Below are 25,736 nucleotides of genomic sequence, written 5' to 3'. Positions count from 1 at the left end.
TTTTTTAAAAGGCTTGTTTATACAAAATGAAATATCAAGAAATTTAATTAGGTTTTGTTAGAAAATTGTTATAATCGCCCATGCATTGAAAGAGTTAGAAAATTGTTATAATCGCCTATGCATTGAAAGAGTATGTGTTGGCTTGCGTAAGCACAAATTTTAAGATTTAAAATAAAACAAATAAATTAATACACAAATATTGATATTAGTTAAACATGGAATACAACTTTCGTCCAATTCCGTTAAAAATTTGTTATTATAAATATAATTTTCTAAATTAAAAATAGTTTAGAAAATTAATAAAAATTTTATGTGAGATTATTTTCAATTTTTTTTCATTAATTAAATACTTAACAGCAATTTTTTAAAATATAATAGCAGTGAAAACTGAGGTTGTATTATGAGTAACCATTACATGAAACAACTCTTACATGAGGCTGAGTCCATTCCACTTAGACCATGACTGGTAATCCATGTAACATTGAATGTCATAAATCATTCCCATGTTGGGGAATCGAATAATAGCACATCTACGATCTACCAAATACCATGTGAGAGATTAGAAAAAGGTGTATTCCCTTCAAAATGGAGCTGCTGCCAACATAAACAGAAAAGCATTACTTTCAAGTTTCAAACAACTCAAAAACCATTTATAGGTTCTACTAAATTATTATAACAAGGGTCAAATATTTATAGGATGCCTAATTGCCAACAATTATTCTACTAAAGCAAACTCCGAGTGGCAAAAGGGAATGGAATCAGATTCTTGAAGATTGATGTATCAATGTTCATAAAATTGCAACAATCTACCATTTTCTATTTAATCTATAGTAGTAATTACAAACCTGGAAATGCTTATGAGCAAATTTGAGAAAATTGAAGACAAAAAAAAATCATTATCAAATTGAGTGTGTTTCTGCATTCAAGTAGTTTATTCTAGTCGTGGTAAAGATCAAGTCTAATATGAATAGGAACAATTTATTCGACAATTAAAAGAATATTGGTGCAGCAGTTTCATGAGTTAAATAAAATAGCAAGACAGATTTGACAACAATAATTAAGATGACATACACAAGTTACTAATAATTAAATGAACATCAATCATTTAGTTTGTTCCTCGAATGGAAATAAAAATTGCACAATGTCATTTTCATAGCTATATCCATCTAAGTGTGTGCTTATAGCTTGATATCTTTTCAGCACAATCATTAATTTTCTCAAAGTTCTTGAAGATCTCAACTAACCACACAAGCATCTTTCATAAAACATGGATTTTATTAAAATAGTAGCTATGTAAGCAACACTATTTGAATTTTAAATATTACACGAAACAAAATACAGTCCTTAATAGATTAATTCCTGAAAATACAATACTATGGAAATGCACAACTGTAACATGCAATGAACAGTAGTCAACAATTTATGATAGTGGGTTCAATAATCTCGTGCAAATAGATTAGCAACCAAATCATTTACAATAATCCTGAGTAGTTAATCTTATAACCATTAAACCAATGAAAAGAAATAAGTTGATGCATAGAGGGCATGAGAGACAATCAAGTTACTTATAATCAATTGTTTCTAAAAAAAAAAAAAAAGTTACTTATAATCAATTAATAAAGGCCACAGAAATTTCTAAATATTACTTTCAAGTCCTGTGGTTTTTTTTTTCAAAAAAAGGAAAAAGAAAATGCAATGTTCAATTGCTCTATATATTTTTATTTTCTTCTTCCCTATAATTAAAACTGGCATCCTGCTACTCTTGTAGCTAATCATACCATTACAAGACCTTTTTCCTATGAGTAGCAAGAATATATGAATGTCAACATTGTAAAGATATACAATTTGAGAATACAAAGAAGAATAAAATTTATTACTTAAATATATGGACCATTTCATAGAACAAGTAGGATGGCCAAAATAACTAGAGAAAAATGCATGATATACAAAAGATTCACTTGAATAGAGCACATATAAAGGAAATCTATGACAGTTTGGCTCAAGTTGTTGCCACCCCCAAAGATGAAAAACTATTTCCCATTTATGATGTTTCATAAATTATTTCATACAAAAATCTTGTTACACACTCACTATTGCGTGCTCCCTTTGAAGATGAAAGATGAAACCCATTATTTGCACTCTAAAACAGGTTATCACCTTCTAGTTGTGTCAACCATTTTCAATAACTCACACAACAACTGGCATCAATCCACCTCAATGATAATTTTATTCAATCATTTCTGAGCTCTGCATATGCAGCAACTTCTATGATGCAAATGAGTCACAGTGACCAGCACCACTACCTAGAGCTATCTACAAGGTTATGTCAACCAACTTAGAAAGAAATAATTCTTACACACTAGGACTTTGGAAATGAGATGAAAAGGATAGATTTCTAGATATTAAATCACAAACCTAATATGATCTAAATGACTAAAACCATCAACAATTACAATGGCAAGTTTAGGGGATGTGCCACCCCCTGCCTTCCCCAAAGTTTTAATACTGGCATTTAAATCTCAAACATAACCATTTTCAACATTTGCATTTTCCCCTTCGAAATTGTTGTGTTTCTTGCCCCCAACACCCACACATTAAAAACAAATGTTTAATATATATATACCACTTATATGCCCTGGCAGAAACAAAGGGAAAAAGAAGAGAAATTTAAAACGTGAAAGATTTGTCCATAAATAATTCTATGACAGGCACAAACATGGGAAAAAAAAAAATCGATATAACAATAGTGGAAGTCTGGTAGTAAATATTAGGATATGGGCAAACAAAGCCTTGTGTCTATAGACAACCCTATAGGCAAGACGAAACTTGAAAGCTTCTCATTGCCTGCATCCCTCATTGTCTCATGTGGTTATTTGGAGGAAAGGAAACACTCAGAATTTCAAACAATGTGAAAAACCAATTTTAGATCAACCTGGAATTATTCCTCAGATCCTTATCTAGATGAAGGTCACAAGACAATATTCTTTTTCAAATTTACCTGAACTTCATGGGTTGTGCCCTCCCCAATTGCCCTTTCTTGGTAAACTCTTAATATTAAAATAAAATATTTAAAAAACTACCTTGTGTTTGTAAACTGTACAAAGCCCATCTAATGCTTTATAGAGTAGTTAGACATTATAATGACACAAAAATTGCATGGCTCGAGAGAATGTGTGTGAATGTGTCCTCTATAAAGTCCAACTATTAAGGCAAAACCCAAGAGATATCAGAGCCCTTTAAAACTTCTATCAAATATTCTTTTTGAAGTTCTAAACCATAAATTACTTAAATTCCAACCCACCACAAGAACAAGTAAAAAAGGTTTTTTTTTTGGGAGGGGGGGGGGGGAGTGTGGTGTTAAAAAATTCATGCATCTTTCTTAAAAGGATCACCAGGTAAAACACTTTTTCTGCCTATTCAAATATATAAAAAGGCTATGAACAACAAAAAAAGTTCTGTGCAATGCAAAAGCTATGAAATTAATGAAAATAACAAAATAAATTACAAAATGCAGATTAACATTTAGAAAAATTCAAGCCAATTAACGAGCGGTAGCCCAAAGTGAGATTTCATCTTTGGCAGCGGGTTCAATGCCACTTGGGTGTGAGTGATCTTACATAAGTCCATATGTATATGGTAAAGATCAAATTACACCAAAGTAACATTTTGACAATGTTACACTACGTAAATTGAATTGATATTTTTCAAATCCCTCTAAGATCTTTAATTACACCTATAGTAACATTTTGATTTTGTTAATGTTACACCACTTAAATAATTTTTTATTGAATTGGCATTTTTCAAATCCCACTATTGAATTACACGTTTAGCATATACACCAAAATTATGTGGTAATCAAATAGTATTTATTATCTAATATATAACCTCATTTTTTTTATAAGTTCAAAACAATATGAGAGAGAGAGAGAGAGCTTGGTTAGTTAGCATATATGGACTTATATTTTGTGTATAATTTTTTTTTTTGCAAAAAAATGATATAGATGAAACAGTTATTGGTATTTAATCATCTTGATATTTTGTAATATTTTGCAAGCATTAGTGTATAAGAAAACAATGTAATCCAATGATGGATTTTTTTTTTCAAAAATAACATACAATAAAAAGTAATTTAACACTAACAAAGCATAAACTGGGTCTAACATGGACTTAACACACACATATACACATACTTGCTTGCCATATAGTCATTATAGATATAAAATTATAAGTATTCTATATTTTGAATTTGTATATTCACATAAACATTCTTAATTTCCATATAGGTTCTATAGACCTAGAGTTATAAGTATTCTATATATGAATTTGTCTACATAAGAGTTCGAAACCACCTGCAACCCAAATGCCCGATAACATGTATACTGACCAAAGAAACCTGCTGCAGTTGGGAAATTGCATGACAAGGAGAAAGAGCAAGCATGTACACAGTCACGACCATTTCATGAATGCTTACAAGCATGCTCTCTCTCGTTGTCAAGCAATTATATGTCAAAGCTTGAAGAAATCTATAAAAGATAAGAGAGAACGTATAATAACGATGCATCAAAAATGACCATAGACAACATAAATCCAACTACTATGGCGTTTTTACCAAGAAAATAAGGGACAGCAGAAGATATCTCCACTTAAAACAAATAGACATATGTATTCCATATAATCTGACTTTTCTAAAAGCCTTCAGATTGTAAAGCATCTCTAAAAATTTATAACTTGACATTAACTCCATGTCGAATTTCATTGACTAAAACTCTATCATCTACAAAAGGCATACACAAAGAGACTTCATATTGAACTCATCCAATGAGATAACTAATTTAAGCTACATCAAACATAAAACTAAATTAATTCCATGGTTTTAATCAATTTAATTTATTCTAAAAGAACTCATTTCCATTTTAAAACCCACCACAAAAACTCTCGTAGGTACTCTACCATATGCTTCCTCTAGGTCAATAAAACCCATATAAAGATCGTTACGGGCTTCTCTACATTTTCTACATTATTTTTCCAATAGACGTATAATAAAATAACTTCTATGATAGATCACCTTAGAAAAAAATCAAAGTAAATCTACAATGTTATTACTCTCCCAAAAGTTCATAGTGTGACTCATAACCTTAATTGAACATTAATTTGTACAATTTTGATTATTTCCCTTATTCTTGTGTATGGCTATTTAAGTGTTTTTCTCAACTCAATAGAAATTTTGTTATCACGTAAAGATCTTTTCATCCCATCAACCAAGCACTTCCAAACAACAATGGATAATTCATCATGTCCACAATTCTTCTTCTTTTCATCGTCCTCAATGCATCCTTTACCCAATCATCCTAATTCTTCAAACAAACCTATGATTTCTAACCTCAGTTGGGTAAAACTTGGTGTGCTCTAATCTTTTGTGTGGCTTCCATTAAACAATATATCAAAATAAGTCTCCCGCCTCTCTTTAATCTCTTATTCCTATACTACTAACAAACTTTGATTTTCATTTTTAATGCATTGAACACATTCAAGTTACTTGCTTTCATTCCCTTGTCTTAACAATTCTATATTCTTTTCTACATCCATTGTCACTAACCTCCTCTATAATCCATAATAAGCCTTAGCCTTTTTGACTCTCTCTCTCTCTCTCTCTCTACTACTTAAACCACCTCATTCCACCACCAAGTCTCCTTAAGCAGTTGGCTAAATCTTTTTGATTCTCCAAGTGCTTCTTCAGCCCCCTTTCAATGCTAGTTATTCATTTTGCATCTTATGAACGCCTTTGTCTAGACTCCACTTGCCTTCTTTAATTAAAAATCTGTAAACATTTTTTTCTCTCCCTTCAAATCCCACCACCTAAATCCGAAGTTCCTCTATCTAACATCTCCTATTTTCCATGCTATTCTACAAATGTCTAGTACCATGAATTTGTGTTGTGGTTATTTGCTCTCATAAAATCAACTTATAATCTTTACAAAATCTACTATCAACTTTTCAAGTAAAGACCAAATCTATTCAACTAACATATGTTCCACTTATAATAGTAATTAAGCGTGTGAATCTCTCATCTTCACCATTTCAAGAAACTTCCTTAGCAAAACTAAAATTTATTGGAGTTAAGCACAATTTTTCTTTCTTTGTTTAGAAAATTGGGACTCTTGCCAGCTATTAACGTGGAAGCTACTACAACATGAAAGAGTGCAAGTAATATTTTCAGATGTTATTAGACGTTATTAAATTTTGGGTGTCCTTAATTGAAGTTTAAAGCAATGATCATTTGAGTGTTCCTTTCCACTTAGTAAGACTCTAACACCCTAAGCCCACAAAATTTACAGCCTATATATAGCAGTTAACCTACTCTTTTAACCCAGCCATAAGTATAACTTTCTTTGTCATCATCTTATTCCCTCAAGTCCCCAGCTACTCTTTCAAGTTTTAACCTATTCAAAACTTATCCAATTTACAAAATCCAAGCATCTCAATTAATCCCTGAACTTATTCATATCCTAACTTACAAGGTTTTCTTTTTTTCTTCCCGGAATTGGGTTTTACTAGTTCTTCCCTTTGTTCCACTTTGATAACACTTCCCTCAACTACCGAAATATTTACTTTCATACATCAAGAATGGATCATTTCTATGCCTGATGTTCTAACTACGTTATAATGCCAAACTCAAGTAAAAATCAACTTATTTTAAGATTCAACTTCAAAGATTAAAGATTGAAATTTTTGGTTAGAGGGTCATAGTCTGAACACTTGTTACTCTAGACTTTATCCCACGCTAGTATTCCATTCTTAACAACAACAAGATCCTTCTAACACTAAGCCATAAACATGTACAAGGAAGTATCACATGCAATTAAATCCTTAAACCTTAACCAAAACCCTTGAAACTCCAAACTAGGACCACATCTTGAAAATTAAAAATAACCAAAACTACCAAAAAAAGAAACAACCAAAAAAGACTAAGACTCCATCTTAACCGAATACAAGGCCTCCAACTAAAGTAAATCATCATAAAAGAAACCAGCCACCAAATCAGCACCAATTCATTCCATGAACCGCATAATAAACTAAAAAACAAGCTAAAAAATTATACCCATATTGCAAAAAAGAATATACTTACCAACTCTTCAAAAATCTAAAGATTTGCCAAACAAAAAATAAAGGATTCACTGAAGTTAAAAAAAAAAAAATCAGTAACGCCCAAAGAGATCTAAAAGTTTGTCTTTTGTTGTGAAGAGAGAGATTAATGGACAAATCATAGCAAATTTTTTTTTTTCAAAAAAAAAAAAAATCTGACCTTTAATACAAATAGATAAACAAACATTTTAAACCAAACCAAAACCCCCCACACCATTTTATATGGCTTCCTTGTGCTTTAACTCCAACATTTTTTGTGATACTGATAAAAACAAAAACAAAACAAAAAACCAAACAAATTAACAAAACAACTACAAGAAATCCAAGAAAGTAAAACCCTTTTAAGGAAATAAAGTCACAAAGAAAAGGTATGATAAAACAATAGAACTAATATGAAAAATCCAAAGCATAAAACGCAAAGTAATGAAACCAGGGAAGAAAACAGTTTTGAGAGATAAACAAAGATTCGAATAGCTTTAGAAGTATATTAGCAAAACCAACTGTAAAGTGTATAACATATCAAAGACCATACCAGATCTAGACCCGAATCCTCAGACTAAGTATAAAGTCAACAGTCAACCCCAAGAGAAAATAATGGAGATTTGAAGAAGATAGAATTGTAGAAGAGTAGAAAAAAGGCACCCACTACTTTGTTTTTTATGGGAAGAAGAAGAAAATGCTTTCTCGTCTCTAGAGAGAGAGAGAGAGAGAGAAAAGCGAATGAAAGGGCCAAGGAAGTTTTTACCGAATTGTTTGGGACCAAAAGTACAATAATGGGTAGTCCTTTGGAAATCTATACAGTGGTATTATTATACCTATCCACACACACTACGAGGACAGAACCACATCCCCCAAATTATGTTTAAAAACTTTGGGAGACTCTTGTATTATATCAAAGCATTTCCGTTGTAAAATTATGTCATTTTAAGATATTAAAATACTTATTTTATTATTTTATCACATTATTTTACAATACGTCATTTATCACGTATTTTATCCTTCAATTTTATATATTAAAATAATATATATAACATCCTCCACAATCCAAAACACAATTCGAAACAAACCCATAGCCCACCATAACCAAATTGGAAGCCCCACCACCACCACCACCTCAACCACAAACCCCGACAAACCCACTGCCTCCACACCTTCACCCACACCCACCTCCAAACCCAAAACCTTCATACTCAGTCAACCCAAACTCCAAACCTACCTTCTTCCCCCCACACTCTCCGCTACCTCCACGCCACTCGCTCCCCTCAATTCCTCGGCCGCAAAACCACCAGCTACTCCGACCTCCTCAAAGAGTCTAACTTTGGCTTCGACCTCGTCATCATCGTCATCGACACCAACAATACTCCCAACCACAAAAGCTTCAACGACCAAGACCTCAAACCCATACCCACCCACCGCTGACCCATCCATCGGAACCCATAGCCTAACCCACCCGAATCCACCTACAGCCTAACCCACCCACCATCGATCCGCCCATCAGAACCCACCCACCTCTATCGGAACCGAACCTAGCGAACACAATCTGAACCCACACATCACCGTCCCATTGCCCAACCCACCCATCAAACCACAGCCAAAAAAAAAAAAACAGAAAAACCATTGCTAGGGAGAGATCGGTGTGGAAGTGATCGTCAGCGTCGGTGTGGAAGAGCAGTGAGGGTGAGAGACCAAAAGATGAGAGGTTGAGAGAGAGGAAAGGATTGGAGTTTGAGAAAAAAAGAGAGGAAGAGACTGACGGAGAGATGAGAGAGAAAGATGAATAAAAAAATAATAAACAGATGTGCTATATTGGTCCGAACTGTGCCAAACTTATCACGATACTGTAGCATGTTGTAAATTTTTGACACATTTGAAACACCTCATAAGGCTTGAATAGTGGTGTTTGGAGTGTCAAATGCCAAATATTTGGCATTGGTAGTGCTCTTAGAGCATGCTTATCTAAATTTTTATATTCTCTAAACAATAAATGGTGATATTTAGTTTTTATCTACTTACTTTTTTAAATACATTTTCTAATAGATTTTCTATCATTTTCTCCATCTCATTTAACTATTATATCTTCATTCATTCTTTTATTTTTTTTTTATCATCATTTATTCTTTCTATATTCATTCTCAATCATTATATTTTTCAATGAAAAGTGTTATATCAACAACATTTTTCGCAATACTTTCACAAGAATCACATCAAAATCTTATGTGGCAAGTTGTTACTAGTTCTAAGTTCTAATTCGAACCCACCACTGAAATTATTTTTTTACTCACCAATATTAGCTAATAACAATCTATTACTTAAAATTTTTTGTGAAAATATTATGGCAGCATTTCTTAATTGCCATTTTTTTTTTCATCCATACGTTTCTCTTCTTTTTTTTTTTTTTTCTCTTGGTTTTTTCTCCACCACACACGTACCCCACTCCTATCTCTATCTACCCTTCTTTTTCTTTTTCTAGCTCATCCTGGATCACCTTCTCCAGCTCTCTCTCTCTCTCTCTCTCTCTCTCTCTCTCTCTCTCTCTTTTTACTTTTTCTATTTCTACTTGATTCTAGAACACTCTCTAGCAGTGATAAGAAATAGAGAAAGAACAAGCGATTTCTTGCTCCACCATTGATTGAAGGACATAGGCAGGCGCAGAATGCATTCACTGTGCCAAGCCGCACCTTCTGATCCGTTGCCGCTCCGCGTTCACTCTTCCTCGCCAACACAGCCCAGATGGGTCAGATGGCTTCTGTCTCTCTCTTTTTTTCTTTTTCTTTTTCGCTTTTATGGTTATTATTTGATTAATTTTAAGATTATGTTTTTGAGTTTGTATTTTGATTATGCTTGAGTTTAGAGATGTTTAAGAGAAAAGATTTTTGTGTTTGTAGCCGTTGTAAATGTATGTAGCTGTTGTGATAAGAGAGATAAATAATTGTTTTTTATTAAGTTGTATGATTTTTTTAAGTAGAAAAATTCATATGAAATTGCTACAGTGTTTTCTATATCTAGAGAAGCACTGTAGCAACTTCAAAAACAATTTGGAAAAGTTTTTGCATTTGGAGAATCTGTTGGAGTTAATTTTTGGGTTTATTCTCCAAAAAAAATAGATTTAGCTAATCTATAGGAGATGCTCTTACCTATTATACACATGTTTTTTCTCCCAAAAAAAAAAAAAAAAAAAAGAAAGAAAGGTGTTATACGTATTAATCATTGTCATTAATATATATATATATATATAGTACTTTTAATATTAACGGTAATCAAGAGGCTGTTTGGATTTATAGTTTTCATAACTCATAATTCAAAAATTGTGGGACCCATGGTTGAGAAGTCCACTTGGATTTTGTTTCCAGTTTTGGTTTTCATCACTCAATTATTGATTTTTGAGTGATGAGTTATGAAAACTAAAAATACATTTTAAGTGTTTTCAGTTTCCATAACTCTGTTTTCAATGGCATTTTTGTAATTAAAACTACATACTAGGTCCCACGATCAGCCGCAACTTTTGACCCTCTTTTTTTTTTCTTCACTGAGTTTGGTGAAGTTGGTTTCTTCATCTTTTTTTTTTTTTTTTCTTTTTCCTTTCACACCAGGTGGCTTCTTCTTCTTCTTCTTCTTCTTCTTCTTCTTCTTTTCTTTTCCCTTCACGCTGGGTCTTGGTCTTATTCATTAAGTTTTTTTTTTCTTCTTCTTTCACCAGGTTCAAGTTTCTAGGTGTTTTTTTTCTTCTTCTTTCACTGGGTTCAGGTTTCTGGGTTTTTTTTTTCTTCTTCTTTCACTAGATTCGGGTTTTTGGTTTTTTTTTTCTTCTTCTTCTTTCATTGGGATTGGTGAGTTTGGGTTTCCGGTTTTTTTTTTTCATTGGGTTCGATGAGTTTGGGTACTGGGGGTTGAAGGAAAAAAAAAGAAAAAGAAAAGTAAAAGCTGCACTAAGTTACAGGTATGGGACGCACAAATAGTTGAAAAATTTGAGTGATGAAAAGTTGAGTGATGGTGCCAAACATCGTGCAAGGAGTTGGAGTATTTTAAGTGATGAGTAATGAGTGAGGAAAATTGAGTGAGAAAAAAAAAATCCAAACATGGCCTAATTGTTTGTGTAGTCAGGGAAATGAACCTCAATTTTTTTTTATAAGATATTGAAAATTTTCATTTAAATAAGAATAAAAAAACAGTACATCTTATGCGGGCCCATGCTTGATAATACATGGAGTATCCTTTATCTAAGTGACAAAATCGTTCTTCTTGAAAATATAAAGTGACAAAATCATAAATGCCACTAACATATAGGGCAGCTGCTTATTTTATATATATATATATATATGTGTGTGTGTGTGTGTGTATAATATAAGCTGCTTTGTTTCCATTGTGGCGAATATGGATATTTATATACTTCGGAATTACTAGAGTTGTATATATCCGAGATCTAAAGATGTTGTTCAAAGTACTCATTAGAGAGTTTGCATGATTGAGCAGGGAGTTAATAACACCTTAAAGTGCAAAACAGTTTAATTTAAAACAAGTTTTCAACCATTGCATACCATTTGCGTGATGGTCACTTTTTAAGTACAAGTTTTTATGCAGTGAATGGGACAATGGTCGGAGTTTAAATATTTAAAAGGGAGTTTCACACACATATATACTTAAATTAAACTAGAGTATAATCTCTATCTCAAATAAATAAATAAAATGATAAAATACTATTTTGTAGTTTGATTGGTCAAGTTTAAGTTTCTATTGGTCAAAACTGTAAAGTCCAAAACAGATTGAAAAGTCAAATTCCTATTTTTACATATTGAATTCCAGAGGCTTGAGCACTTGTTTAGACATTCCTATAGACTCTAAAGATTATAACAAAAAAAATTTATGTTCACCTGTTTGCCAACACAGATCTAGAGATTTAAATCCTACTACCCATAATAATGTTTGACTCTTAACAGACAAAATTTGCCGGATAAATTAGGTTGCCTTTGAAAAAAAAAAACTAAAAGAAACAATAATAATAACCTTATTATAATATAAATATATTAAATTCATAAAGAAATAAATAAAAAGAAAATGCAAGCAGATCAAGCCACTTGGGATTTGGTTCATTCACTCTAAAGTGAGTAGTCTGGCCTTTATTGCCTTGATCACGCCCACCCAGCATTGCTGGGTGCACCCAGAACTTTTGTAATTTTTTGACTGTTGGTCTTTCTAAGGCCCTTATAAAGGGCTGTGGTCTTTTGTTTGAACCTTCTAACTTTGACATATATATATTGACGGCAAAGTTCGCCAAACAGTATAATTCTAAAAAAAAAAATTTAGGCAGATGGCATGCGTTCAAAGTTTATTAGTTAGTTGGACTCTTTTTTGGAAATCGAGTATAGTAAATCGACTTCCAGCCAAAATCGCCAAAATCGAGTTTAATATACTTGACTTCCTATCGAAAATTAGCTCTGAGATGGATAAAAAAGGAAGTCGAGTATAGTAAACTCGATTTTGACTGGAATTTTGGTTGGAAGTCGATTTTGCTGTACTCGATTTCCAAAAAACAGTCCAACTAACTAATAAACTTTGAACGCATGCCATCCGCCTAAAATTTTCCCAATATTATACTGTTTGGCAAATTTTGCCATATATTGACTGTTACTCTTTTCACCTCTTGCTATTCTCCTTCGGCTAAGATCTTGAAGAGGCACGAGGAGTATTTCAACTTTCCCTATTCCCATTTTTTTGCCCTCACAAAAATATATAGAGTAAATTGCAAATTACACCACTTGGGATTTGGTTCATTCACTCTAAAGTGAGTAGTCTGGCCTTTATTGCCTTGATGTGCCCACCCAGCATTGCTGGGTGCACCCAGACCTTTTGTAATTTTTTGACTGTTGGTCTTTCTAAGGCCCTTATAAAGGGCTATGGTCTTTTGTTTGAACCTTCTAACTTTGACATATATATATTGACGGCAAAGTTCGCCAAACAGTATAATTCTGAAAAAAATTTAGGCGAATGGCATGCGTTCAAAGTTTATTAGTTAATTGGACTCTTTTTTGGAAATCGAGTATAGTAAAATCGACTTCCAGCCAAAATCGCCAAAATCGAGTTTAATATACTCGACTTCCTATCGAAAATTAGCTCTGAGATGGATAAAAAAGGAAGTCGAGTATAGTAAACTCGATTTTGACTGAAATTTTGGCTGGAAGTCGATTTTGCTGTACTCGATTTCCCTGTACTCGATTTCCAAAAAATAGTTCAACTAACTAATAAACTTTGAACGCATGCCATCCGCCTAAAATTTTCCCAATATTATACTGTTTGGCAAATTTTGCCATATATTGATTGTTACTCCTTTCACCTCTTGCTATTCTCCTTCGGCTAAGATCTTGAAGAGGCACGAGGAGTATTTCAACTTTCCCTATTCCCATTTTTTTGCCCTCACAAAATTATATAGGGTAAATTGCAAATTACACCCTTAAAGTTTGGAATGTTTATATTTTACACTCTAAAATTTCAGAATTTACAATTTACACCTTGAAGTTTGGGAGTGTTTAGATTTTACATCCTAGGGGTGTAAAATCCAAACAGTAAACAGCCCCAAACTTTAGGGAATAAAATCCAAACACTCTTAAAATTTAGGAGATAAAATCTAAATTCTGTAACGTTAGAGTATAAAATCCAAACACCCTTAGATTTCAGGAGATAAAATCTAAATTATGAAATTTCAAGGTGTAAAATTCAAACACTCCCATTATTTACGGGTGTAATTTGCAATTTATCCAAATATATATTTGCAAGGGTTTTGTGCAATCATCCAAAAGGTTTTGTCACTAAAAGTTATTTTTCTTGTAATTTATGCATTAACATATTTTCACATGCTTAAGCATCATCCATTGTCACATAATACATATTGAAACACTCTCTTATTTTCCTATGTTAATTCATTTTTAAATCATCACTTAATCATGCATTTCAAGATTTTTGCATCTAATTCTTACTTAAAAGTATATGTTAATTTAATTTAGAATCTAATTTCAATATTCTTTGTATTATGTTTCGTCCATTAAATTTCCATTTTTTAATAATTCAATAGTTACAAGGAGAGAGGATTTGAACCTTGGATGTCCTCGTCGGAAATTTCAAGAAATGCATACTAATTGAGCTACAACGCTGTTCGCATGTGATGTGTAGTATATGTCACTGTTCCATTGTTTTGGTTGTTTCCTTTTGCAATTCATAGTAACAGTATATTTAATTTATGACTTGGATGAGTAAATGAACTATATTGACCAATACATAATGGCGGAGTAGGGACCATGGGGACAATTTCCCCTTATCCCACGAAAATTTCCTTCGTACTTTATTTTTTATTTATTTTTATCTATTTATTTTATATGCAAAGTTTCATCGGAAACAATTATAAACATATATTTCCTATCTTATCAGTGTTCTTTTAAGTCTTGAAAGTTAAACAAGGATAGGCACAAAAAAAGGGGCAAATAACAACTTACCCACCGTGATTTGGCTGAAATTTAAGTTGCATATCTGTGGCTTGAATTTTGACATTTTACCCACCTGAGGTAAGCTCTGTTAGAGTTTCGTAACCCACCTATAACTTTTCCGTTGGAAACAACTTTTAACATCAAAACATAACATAAAACTGGTCAAAAAGCTAGGGTTTGAAGATACCTTCCTCTCCCTTCTATCTAATCCAAGGAACCCATGGTATTTTTTTTTTTTTTTTTATCAAAACGTAACATAAAACTCATTCTTGGATTGATCCATCACTTCTAAACTTATATGAACCCACTATATTCAAGATTGACATTCTTGTTCATCTCTAAGCCCAAAAAGTTAACACAAGCCCATATGCTGCCATTTACACAAGTTGGCACACAGAGTCACAGATACAGATTAAGACTAAAAGCCATGGTAGAGATTTTTTTGGGCTAAATAAGCCATATAAGGGTTGAGTTTGTCAGAATATTCACTATTATAAGTTGACCATCCCGTCCAGATGGGAAAGAGAGATACCATGTAGTAAATGTAAGAGACTAATCCCAGTTAATAGGATGAGAGCCATTCAAGTTTGACACTTTTAGGGCATCGCAATGTAAGAGATTAATCCCAAATGAATCATTCTAGTTACATTCAACATCCCATTTTTGCACCATATGTGTTACAATTGTTGAACTAGTCCAATTGTTTCTAAAGCGCTTTTTCCATGTGAAGTGGTGGTAATTTTTTATTTCATTATCTGTCTTTCTAGGAAGCATTGTTGCAATTGCAAGACCATCGGAATAAATAAGAGAAAAATGACAGAAGTGACGAATCAATCCAAGAATGAGTTTTATGTTATGCTTTGATGTTAAAACACCATGGGTTCCTTGGATAAGATAGAAGAGAGAGGAAGGTATCTTCAAACCCTAGCTTTTTGATTTGTTTTATGTTATATTTTGTTTTAAAAGTTATTTTTTAAGGGGAAAGCGTTACAGAATTCTATCAGAACTAACCTTAGATGGGTAAAGTGCAAAATTTCACACCATAAGTAGACAGCTTAAATTTTGGCCATAAGTAGGTAAGTTGTAATTTGCCTAAAAAAATCAAAAATCAAAAGGAAAATAAAGAAGCAAAAGTTTCAACCAAAGAAAAGAAAGTATACTATTACATTTTATGATTTTAAAAAGTGTTAAGAGCTTAAATTCTTCTTAAAATAAAACTTATATTCTTTATATATTATTCTGTTAATTTTCATCAAAATGAATATATAATTAATAAAATTTGAAATTAATTGTATAATAAATCCATAATTTTAATATTATTTTTAATTAACCTCAAAAGGTTCAAACAAACATATGATTACTCTATGTCTATGGTTTAAATTTGGCACCTCAAACCATTCTTCCCCCCCCCCCCCCTCCACCGGACTCCCAAGCATTTTGTGCATAGAAAAATTGTCAATTCAGCTACAAAGCTCTTAATTTAAAATTGTTTTTAAAATACGACGACTTCAAAATTCAGAGGATGTCAAGGCATTTTACCCCTCATAATTATTAAAAATCATAGCCTTAACTTATAAATGGAATATTATTATGAAAAAAAACACCATGCATTTGTATATTAAAAATTCTAAACAAATGAGCATAATATAATTGATATGTTATTTTTTAATGAGTTTAATAATATAAAAAATACTACTCAATGTTTACATGTGTGACATTTTATTGTCCAAATTGACCTTAAGTATTATATAAAGCGTGCACAACATATATGTTTATGAAGATATATGTTTGTTAGTTATACATTTTTCCCATTTTGAAGTCAAATCTAGCTATTAGAACAATTGACCAACATCGTCCCAACTTAGAACATCCACAGCCCAAATAGTATATTGTATATACTGATATATTTTACCATCAGAGCTTTCAATTGTTGCTCCAACCCGACTTGCTAAATGTGCAAATTGTAAAAAAATTTACAATACTGCTACCATACCATCCTATTTCTAGGATGATATTGTAGCAAGATAGTATAATTAAAAAATAATATTATATTATCTCTGATTCTTCTCTCTCTTCCATTTCTCTCTTCCTTTTTGCCCTCTCTTCTTCTTGCTTTGCCTTCCTTTTCTCTCATTATTTCATTACCTTCACTCTATACTAAACTCTCATCAACCCAATGGAAATGCAACACAAGCAGTCATCATCCTCTTCGTCTCTCTGATTAGCATGGTGACATGGTTGAGTTGGAGATCGGCATGGTGGGTTTCTAGATCGGTGAGATCGGCGGTGGTTGGTTGGAGATCGGCAAGCAATCATCAATTTTCTTAGCTTCATCACGGTGATCCCTCCCTCTGAGCCTAAACCCAACTCTCCTCTCTCTCTTCTGATCTTGCTCAATTCATTTAGTTGAAGCTCCATGGCCAGAGCTTCAAGCTCCACGGCCTCCATGGCCAGATCTTCAAACCCAAAACCCATTTTCTTCAAACCCATTTTCAAAAAACCCAAAACCCATGCACATGAACACCAGCACCAGAGCCACCCAAGGCCGAACCCTTTAAGCAGTGTTTATGTTTGGATTGATGGAAGTGGCCATGATTATTTTTGGGTGATTTGGTGGATTTGCTACTTTGTTCTTGACTGGGGGTTTTTTTTTTTTTTTTTCTTTTGAGAAAAATCTTGCTGGGTTGTAGGTGGTTAAATAATGGGTTTTGGTGTGGTGGTGCTTGTTGTTGGTGGCGGTGTGGTTGAGAGGGAGGGAGAGGCAATGAGGAAAAGTGACCAAAATTAGGGGTAAAGGAAAGAGGGAGATAATTTTATTTTATTTTTATTGTATAATTTATATTATTTTAATGTGTTGTATTGTAAAATAAAAGTTGGAATGTTATAAAATGATATTGTATAAATTGATAAAGTAACTTTTTAGGATGATGATTTTGGGTTGTGAATGCTCTTATAACACAGTATCCTAAATCTTAGTTCTTTTGGATTAATAGTTTTTTTTGCCATAGACTTACATTTTGCTTGGAAAGTAATAAGTACTAAAACAGTGAACTCAAAAGAATTGATCACAAAACATTAAATTATATAATTTTAACCCAAAACATACAAATACACATATATTTATACATTAAAATATTATCAATGGAAAATTGTTGAAAAGTAAAGATATTTCCTACATTTGTGATCCAAAAATGAAATAAAGGTTACAATTAATTTTTTTTTTAAAAGGCTTGTATATACAAAATGAAATATCAAGAAATTTAATTAGGTTTTGTTAGAAAATTGTTATAATGGCCTAGCATTGAAAGAGTATGTGTTGGCTTGTGTAAGCACAAATGTTAAGATTTAAAATAAAACAAGTAAATTAATACCCAAATATTGATATTAGTAAAACAGTGAATACAATGTTCGTCCAATTTTGTTAAAAATTTCTTATTATAAATATAATTTTCTAAATTGAAGATAGTTTAGAAAATTAATATAAAATTTTTAAGTGAGATTATCTTTCAAAATTTTTTTCATTAATTAAATACTTAACAGAGAATTTTTAAATATAATAGCATTGAAAACTGAGGTGGTACATGAAACAACTCTTACATGAGGCTAAGTCCATTCCACTTAGACCGTGACTGGTAATCCATATAACATTGAAAGTCATAAATCATTCCCATGTTGGGGAAACGAATAATAGCACATCTATGATCCACCACTATTGTTGCTGTCAAAGCAAATTATCGATAGTTATGCCAAAACTAGCATTTCAACAAATACCATTTGAGAGATTAGAAAAGGTGTATTCCATTCAAATTGGAGCTGCCACCAACATAAACAGAAAAGCATTACTTTCAAGTTTCAAACAATTCAAAAACCATTTATAGATTCTACTAAATTGTATTAACAAGGGTAAAAAATTTATAGGATGCCAAATTGCCAACAAATATTCTACTAAAGCAAACTCCGAGTGGCAAAAGGGAACGGAATCAGATTCTTAAAGATTGATGTATCAATGTTCATTAAATGGCAAAAATCTTCCATTTTCTATTTAATCTATAGTAGTAATTACTGACCTGGAAATGCTTATGAGCAAATTTGAGAAAATTGAAGACAAAAAAAATCATAATAAATGACAAAATGAGTGTGTTTCTGCATTCAAGTAGTTTATTCTAGTCGCGGTCAAGATCAAGAGTCTAATATGAACAGGAACAATTTATAAGACGATTAAAAAAATATTGGTGCAGCAGTTTTGTGAGTTAAATTAAATAGCAAGACAGATTTGAAAATGATAATTAAGATGACATACACAAGTTACTAACGATTAAATGAACATTTAATCATTTAGTTTGTTCCTCAAATGGAAATAAAAAGTTAAAAACTGCATATTGTACTCATTTTCATAGCAATATCCATCTAAGTGTGTGCTTATAGCTTGATATCTTTTCAGCACAATCATTCATTTTCTCAAAGTTCTTGAAGATCTCAACCAACCACACAAGCATCTTTCATAACACATGGATTTAATTAAAATAGTAGCTATGTAAGCAACATTATTTGAATTTAAAATATAACACAAAACAAAACACAGTCCTTAATAGATTAATTCCTGTAAATACAATACTATGAAAATGCACGACTGTAACATGCAATAAACAGTAGTCAACAATTTATGATAGTGGGTTCAATAATCTCGTGCAAATAAATTAGCAACCAAACCATTTACAATAATCCTGAATAGTTAATCTTATAACCATTAAACCAATCAAAAGAAATAAGTTGATGCATAGAGGGCATGAGAGAAAATCAAGTTACTTATAATCAATTGTTTCTCAAAAAAGAAAAAGTTATTTATAATCAATTAATAAAGGCCACAGAAATTTCTAAATATTACTTTCAAGTTCTGTGGTTTTAAAAAAAAAGCAATGTTCAATTGCTCTACATATATTTTTTTTTTTCTTCTTCCCTACAATTAAAACTGGCATCCTGCTACTCTTGTAGCTAATCATACCATTACAAGACCTTTTTCCTATGAGTAGCAAGAATATATGAATGTCAACATTGTAAAGATATACAATTTGAGAATACAAAGAAGAATAAAATTATTACTTAAATATATGGACCATTTCATAGAGAACAAGTAGGACGGCCAAAATAACTAGAGAAAAATGAATGATATACAAAAGATTCACTTGAATAGAGCACATATAAAGGAAATCTATGACAGTTTGGCTCAAATTATTGCCACCCCCAAAGAAGAAAAACTATTTCCCATTTATGATGTTTCATAATTATTTCATACAAAAATCTTGTTACACACTCGCTATTGCATGCTCCCTTTAAAGATGAAAGATGAAACCCATTATTTGCACTCTAAAACAGGTTATCACCTTCTAATTGTGTCAGCCATTTTCAATAACTCACACAACAACTGGTTTCATTCCACCTCAATGACAATTTTATTCAATCATTTCTGAGCTCTGCATATGCAGCAACTTCTACATGCAAATGAGTCACAGTGACCAGCACCACTGCCTAGAGCTATCTACAAGGTTATGTCAACCAACTTAGAAAGAAATAATTCTTACACACTAGGACTTTGGAATGAGATACCAAGGATAGATTTCTAGATATTAAATCACAAACCTAATATGATTTAAATGACTAAAACCATCAACAGTTACAATGGCAAGTTTAGGGGATGTGCCACCCCCAGCCTTCCCCAATGTTTTAATACTAGTATTTAAACTCAAACATAACCATTTTCAACAAGACTTGTATTTCCCCTTCGAAATTGTTGTGTTTCTTGCCCCCAACACCACACTTTGAAAACAAATGTTTAATATATATACCACTTATATGCCCTAGCAGAAACAAAGGAAAAAAGAAAAGAAATTTAAACAGTGAAAGATTGGTCCATAAATAATTCTATGACAGGCACAAACATGGAAAAAAACAATCAATATAAAAATAGTGGAAGTCTGGTAGTAAATATTAGGATATGGGCAAACAAAGCCTTATGTCTATAGAGAACCCTATAGGCAAGACGAAACTTGAAAGCTTCTCATTGCCTGCAATCCTTCATTGTCTCATGTGGTTATTTGGAGGAAAGGAAACACTCAGAACTTCAAACAATGTGAAAAACCAATTTTAGATCAACCTGGTATTATTCCTCAGATCCTTATCTAGATGAAGGTCACAAGACAATATTATTTTTCAAATTTACCTGAACTTCATGGGTTGTGCCCTCCCCAATTGCCCTTTCTTAGTAAACTCTTAATATTAAAATAAAATATTTAAAAAACTACCTTGTGTTTGTAAACTGTACAAAGCCCATCCAATGGTTTATAGAGTAGTTAGACATTATAATGACACAAAAATTGCATGGCTCGAGAGAATGTGCGTGAGTGTGTCCTCTATAAAGTCGAACTATTAAGGCAAAACCCAAGAGATATCAGAGCCCTTTAAAGCTTCTATCAAATATTATTTTTGAAGTTCTAAACCATAAATTACCTAAATTCCAACCCACCACAAGAACAAGTAAAAAAGGTTTTTTTTTTGGGAAGGGGGGGGGGGGGAGTGTGGTGTTAAAAAATTCATGCATCTTTCTTAAAAGGATCACCAGGTAAAACACTTTTTCTGCCTATTCAAATATATAAAAAGGCTATGAAAAACAAAAAAAGTTCTGTGCAATGCAAAAGCTATGAAATTAATGAAAATAACAAAAAATAAATTACAAAATGAGATTTCATCTTTGGCGGTGGTTCAATGCCACTTGGGTGTGAGTGATCTTATATAAGCCCATATGCATATGGTAAAGATCGAATTACACCAAAGTAACATTTTGACAATGTTACACTACATAAATTGAATTGATATTTTTCGAACCCCTCTAAGATCTTTAATTACACCTATAGTAACATTTTGATTTTGTTAATGTTACACCACTTAAATAATTTTTTATTGACTTGGTATTTTTCAAATCTCACTATTAGATTATATGTTTAGCATGTACACCAAAATTACGTGGTAATCAAATAGTATTTACTATCTAATATATATAACCTCATTTTTTTATACGTTCAAAATAATATGAGAGAGAGAGCTTGGTTAGTTAGCCTATGTAAACTTATATTTTGTGTATAATTTTTTAAAAAAAATTGTTATGGATGAAAGAGTTATTGGTATTTAATCATCTTGATATTTTGTAATATTTAGCAAGTATTAGTGTATAAGAAAACAATGTAATCCAATGATGGATTTTTTTTTTCAAAAATAACATACAATAAAAAGTAATTTGACACTAACAAAGCTTAAACTAGGTATAACATGAACTTAACACACACATATACACATTCTTCATTGCCATGTAGGCATTATAGATATAAAGTTATAAGTACTCTATATTTTGAATTTGTCTACATAAGAGATCAAACCCACCTGCAACCCAAATGCCCAATAACATGTATACAGACCAAAGAAACCTGCTGCAGTTGGGAAATTGCATGACAACGAGAAAGAGCACGCATGTACACAGTCACGACCGTTTCATGAATGCTTACAAGCGTGCTCTCTCTCGTTGTCAAGCAATTATATGTCAAAGCTTGAAGAATCTGTAAAAGATAAGAGAGAACATATAATAGCAATGCATCAAAAATGACTATAGACAAAATAAACCAACTACTATGGCATTTTTACCAAGAAAATAATGGACAGCAGAAGATATCTACACTTAAAACAAATAGACATATATATTCCATGTAATCTGACTTTTCTAAAAGCCTTTAGATTGTAAAGCATCTCAAAAAATTTCTAACTTGATATTAACTCCGTGTCAAATTTCATCAAATTTTAACTCCAACATTTTTTGAAATACTGATAAAAAAAACCCTAACAAATTAACAAAAATACTCCAAGAAACCCAAGAAAAGAAAACCCTTTAAAGCAAAAACAACCTTATATATAACATATACACGACCATACCAGATCTAGACCCGAATCCTCAGACGAAGTATAAAGTCAACAGTCAAACCCAAGAGAAAATAATGAGGATTTGAAGGAAGAACGAAGAAGATAGAATTATAGAAGAGTAGAAAAGGGCACCCACTTCTTCTTCTTCTTCTTTTTATGGGAAGAGGAAGAGAATGCCTTCTGGTTTCTAACTTTCAATGGAGAGAGGTTTATATTACAGACTTGTTTGGGACCAATAGTACAATAATGGGTTTAGTCCTTTAGAAATCTATACAGTGGTATTATTATACTTATCCACACACTGTACGAGGACAGAACAATGATAAAAAAGGACAAAAAAAAATTATGTTCAAAAACTTTGGGAGACTCTCTTTTCTTTTCTTTTTTGCTGAGTTTGGGAGACTCTCTTGTACCTTAGTTTAGGTGTTATACATATTTATCATTGTTATTGTTTTTTTTTTCCAAAAATAGTTCCTCTAATATTGATGCCAATTAATTTTTTGTTCAGATAAAAAATGAAATTCAAATCTTTTTCTTATTATTTATAAGAAACTAAATTTTTTTTATTTAAAATGACAATAAAAGACCATACATCTTGATAATAGCGGCTCCAAAAATATTTTCAGGGTGATCATTATTAACCAAAATTTAATAAAATTATAACTTCATATATTGACTAAAACACACCCAAAAAAAAATACATAAAGCTTACAATTTTATTCTACAAATTTTCTTATTTTGAAATTTTTGCATGATAGTCTTATTATTAATGTTACAAGTTACATCTCTTTTCAAATTTTAGTTAAATAACAAATTTATTGGGATTTTTTTTTTGTAATGACTTTTTTCCTAAGACTACAACTCGCACTAAACAAATTAACATAGTTACATATTTTGAAAATCTAACTGTTGAATTGCATGTTTTTTATATTTTTAAAACACACGTCAAATTTCATGTTAATCGAATGTTATTTACTATTTGATCCATAAACTTAAATTTTTATGTAATTTTAGACTACAAAAACTCAAAATTTAAAGATTCGATTGATGACATAGTTATTGATCTTTGATTTTTTGAAATTTTGCAAATATGGAGGATATAAGAAGAAAATGTAATTTAATGATAAATTTGTCATAATTCATATCCAATAAAAATATTGAGTGGAGTTGTAATCTTAATCTATAATCAAGTTTGTTGTCAAATTTTGTCCAAAAATTAATTATATTGACCCTACAAAAATGTAGGGTGGTCGCAAATATTTTTTAATTAAGAATAGTAAAATCATAAATTTTTTTAAATTTTATACATAATAATTAATTTTTTGCCAAGTCAGGGTGATCTTGTGATCACCCTGAATTTCATGTGGAGCCGCTAGTGCATCTTGAGCAACTATACACTTAATAATAGGTGGAGTTTTCTCTATCTGACAAAATGGTCCTCAAAAAAAGAAAGTGAGAAAATCGTAAATGTCACTAGTATATTGGGCTAGAACATAAGCTACTTCGTTTCCGTTGCGGTGAATATGGAATATCTAAATACTTCGAAATTGCTAGAGTTGTATCCGAGACCTAGAGACATTGTTTGAAATACTTAGAGGAAAATTTGCATTATTGAGCAGGGAGTTAATAACCCCAAATCTCTTATTCTATGGCAATAGATTTTACTAGAGTTTTATCTTTACTTTTTGGTATTTTTTTAAGCTTATTAAAAATTGTGTTGATATGTATAACAAAATCAATTTTATAATTTTCACTAAAAATTAAATATGAAATACAACCACGTAGTTGAAGTTAATTGGAAAACCTAAGATATATTGCCTACAAAATTGTAGTTGAATCAATACTTTTTTAGTTCATCTTACACCTCCTAGTGTTTTTAATGAAGACATTCATAGTTTAAATCTCTTCTCTCACAATTATCAAATTATCACAAAAATATGTACTTGAATCTTACCCTTAGAAATTTAATGAATTTTTTTATCTATGAATTTAATTTTTTTTTATATTATAATAAGGTTATTATTGTTGTTTATTTTAGTTTTTATTTTTTTCAAAGCAACCTAATTTATTGGGCAAATTTTGAGTATTAATATGTACATATTCAATTGGTTTTTGGTGTAGGCATAGATTGAACCCTAAATCTCTTATTTAACAATAAGAGATGTTATCAGTAAAGTTAACTGAAACCCGCCTAATTGGTTGAAAGTTGAATATGCTTATTTTATAAAAATACAACTCCTCAGGGCCTGAAATTGTATTGGTTATCTATATATGGCTGGTTTTATTGTTTTACTATTTAGAGTTATAATGTGCCATTTCAGTTTTAAGGGTTAAAAATGTAATTTAGTACATATATAAAATAAAATAAAGACGTAATTGTACTTTTGGTTCCTACATTTTGGGTTATTTCTCGATTTTATTCTTAAACTGATTTTGCTCCTAGGTCAGTCCCTGACTTTTTAAAATCGTTTTTAAAATGGTCCCTACCGTTAACCCAGTTACAAAAAAAGTTGAGATGGCAAACGATGTGTCTTACTTGCTGATGTGGCGTTGACGTAGATATTAAAATATAATTAAAAAAAACTTATTTAGCATTTTTGAAATGCGATGTCAGAAATAAATTAATAAAAATTAAAACAAAAAATCCAGGTCAGAAATTTTAAAATAAATAAACATTAATTTAATTTAATTTAGAAAAAAAAAAAGCTTTTTCAGCTTAAAAAATTGAGTTCCTATCCCAAAAAAATCTCACGAACCCCAACCCAGACCAAAATTGAGTTTCTATCTCTCTAATTTCTTTTTCATCTGCTCCAAACCCAGACCACCCATGGCCAGAGAACCATCCCAAAATCCCAAAATCAAAACAACCATCCCAAAATCCCTACCCTAACCCAATTGAGAGAGAAAGAGGGCAGAGGAGATTGAGAACGTGAGAGAGAGGTAGATACAGATCGAGAGAGAGAACCAACGAGTAGATGCCGGAGAGGGTTTGGGTGGTGGATCGGTTTGGAGCCGCCGATTTTGTAGCTTTCCTAGAGAATCCGAATCCTGGAGAAACTAAGTTTTTGGGGTTTTTTTGGAGTTTTTGAGTTTCTAGGTTTCTTGAAGCAGTCGAGCTTTTGGGTTTGTAGCCACTGAGTTTTTGGGTTTCCTGGAGAA

The 25,736-nt window shown here is 31.7% G+C and overlaps 1 long non-coding RNA gene across 1 annotated transcript; it reads right to left on the bottom strand.

Moving 5' to 3' along the window:
- Window positions 1–318: 318 nt before the first annotated feature.
- LOC142619708 (uncharacterized) lies at window positions 319–22,784 on the bottom strand. The gene is made up of 2 exons (XR_012841540.1): window positions 22,047–22,784; window positions 319–594 (listed from the first exon to the last, which is right to left on the bottom strand). It is a non-coding gene; the product is annotated as an uncharacterized LOC142619708 (long non-coding RNA).
- Window positions 22,785–25,736: the final 2,952 nt, after the last annotated feature.

The sequence above is a fragment of the Castanea sativa genome, chromosome 12 (genome assembly GCF_040712315.1).
Source record: "Castanea sativa cultivar Marrone di Chiusa Pesio chromosome 12, ASM4071231v1".
NCBI lineage: Eukaryota > Viridiplantae > Streptophyta > Magnoliopsida > Fagales > Fagaceae > Castanea > Castanea sativa.
Note: the sequence above shows the minus strand (reverse complement) of the source record. Positions and strands in the feature narration are given on the sequence as shown.